This window comes from Chrysochloris asiatica, unplaced genomic scaffold (genome assembly GCF_000296735.1).
Source record: "Chrysochloris asiatica unplaced genomic scaffold, ChrAsi1.0 scaffold00136, whole genome shotgun sequence".
In the NCBI taxonomy this organism is placed as follows: domain Eukaryota; kingdom Metazoa; phylum Chordata; class Mammalia; order Afrosoricida; family Chrysochloridae; genus Chrysochloris; species Chrysochloris asiatica.
In genome coordinates, this window is record NW_006408654.1 from 494,040 (window position 1) to 496,412 (window position 2,373).

At 47.7% G+C, this 2,373-nt stretch overlaps 1 pseudogene; it reads left to right on the forward strand.

Annotated features, from left to right (window-relative positions):
- Positions 1-478: 478 nt before the first annotated feature.
- On the forward strand, positions 479-1,744 carry LOC102836743 (annotated as a pseudogene).
- Positions 1,745-2,373: the final 629 nt, after the last annotated feature.

Consider the following 2,373-nt stretch of genomic DNA (forward strand, 5'->3'; position numbering starts at 1 on the left):
GCCACTCTTCAGAAACCCTATACAGGGTCACTTTGAGTTAGAACCTACTCGACAACACTTAACAACAACAGTGATGCAACAGGAGTCCTGGTAAAATAGTGGGCTGCTAATTTCCACATCTAGGTATATCCCCAAACTCAAGTTAATTCTGACTCAGCAACCCAGTAGCACAAAAAAGAACTGCCTATTGGGTTTCTAAGGCTGTAACTTTTATGAAAGTACGTGGCCATATCTTTCTCTCTCAAAGTAGTTGGTGGATTCAAACCACTTACCTTTCGGTTAACTATCAAGCAGGTAACCAGTGTGCACCAGAACGCCTTCCTAGGTAGACAGACTCAGAGAAGCCCTGGTTCACAGGTTCCAGAAATGATGGATGCACAAAAGTGTTCACATCAGGCTCACCTAATGCTTGCTTCGGTGTCTGCAGCACCTTTCACTTCCTTCCTGAGCGACAAGAACCTGCAGCCAGAAAGTCACCATGTCCATTCTCAAGATTATGCCAGAGAGATCTTTGACCCCGGTGGAAATCCCACTGTTGAGGTTGATCTTTACACCGCAAAAGGTCTCTTCAGAGCTGCTGTGCCCAGTGGTGCCTCAGCTGGTATCTATGAGGCCCTGGAGCTCCGGGACAATGACAAGGTATCTGAAAGGCTGTTGAGCACATCGATAAAACTATTGCACCTGCCCTGATTAGCAAGAAGCTGAACGTTGTGGAACAGGAGAAGATCGACAAACTGATAATAGAGAGGGGCGGCACTCAGAACAAGTCGAAATTTGGGGCCAATGCCATTCTGGGTGTGTCCTTTGCTGTCTGCAAGGCAGGAGCTGTTGAGAAGGGGTACCCCTGTACCATCACATTGTGACTTCGCTGGCATTTCTGAAGTCATCCTGTCAGTTCCCGCTTTCAACGTGATCAACGGTGGCTCTCACGCCCACAATAAGCTGACCATGCAGGAATTCGAGATCCTCCACTTCGGAGCATCAAACTTCAAGGAAGCCAATGCGCATTGGAGCTGAGATTTACCACAACCTGAAGAACTTCATCAAGGAGAAGTATGGAAAGGGGGATGAAGGCCAGTTTGCCTCTAACATCCTAGAGAACAAAGAAGCCCCGGAGCTGCATAAGAATGCGATTGAAAAAGCTGGTTACACTGACAAGATGGTGATCCGCATAGACGTAGCCGCCTTGAAGTTCTTCCGGTCTGGGAAGTACGATATGGACTTCAAGTCTCCTGATGACCCCAGCAGGTACATCTCACCTGACCAGCTGGCAGACCTGTACAAGTCCTTCATCAAGGACTACCCAGTGGTATCTATCGAGGACCTCTTTGACCAGGATGACTGGGACACTTGGACGAAGTTCACTTCCATTTCGGGGATCCAGGTGGTAAGGGACGATCTCACAGTGACCACCCCAAAGCGAATTGCCAAGGCCGTGAGTGGACAGTCATGCAACTGCCTCCTACTCAGAGTGAACCAGATCAGCTCCATGACTGAGTCTCTTCTGATGTGCATTCTGGCCCAGTCCAATGGGTGGGGCATCATGGTGTCTCATCCTTCTGGGGAGACTGAGGATGCCTTCACTGCTGACCTGGTTGTGGGACTCTGCACTGGACAAATCAAGACGGGTGCACCATGCTGATCTGAGAGCTTGGCCAAGTACAACCAGATCCTCAGAATTGAAGAGCTCGGCAGCAAGGCTAAGTTTGCTGGACAAAAGTTCAGAAACCCCTTCGCCAACTAAGCTCTGGGCAGGCAAGCCTCCAGTCAGCTAATTAGACCTCTGTTCCTGATGCAGATGGCAGCCTCAGACGTCAGACCAGTATGGCAGGGCCTCTTCCTACTCTCCAACTTCCAAGACTTGGAAACAGGGAAATGTCAAAGGACAGGAAAATGGACAAGTTTGCTTCAGTGATAACGAACGACCTGCATGCATCACCATGGCTCAGTCGGAGAAACTTAATCTTGAAGAAAAAGCAAATCACAGAAGCATACATGCTACAAATCTATTTCTATCAAATTAAAAAACCTTAGAACAAAATTGGTTTAGGCAAACATACGTTGATAGTTCTATTCCTGAAACAGGGAAACAAATACCAATACAAACCAATTTTCAATTTCAGTGAAAAATAATTAAAAAATAAAATCCACCCCAAAATCTCTCCCAACCTAAATATGTTCCTAGTTGAAAAGATTCCCTTGGGGAACAGAGTTAGCTCAAAACACCTAGTTCCTTGAGAAGCCCTCGGGGCCCTGGCTGTCTGGAGTTCCAAAGTGGGGTCTTTCCCTCTGGGCTGAGGAGCTGGAAAGGAGACTCTGAAGAGCCAGGAGGCAGAATGACTCCATAGAGGAGCACCCTCTGTGGAAAATTTG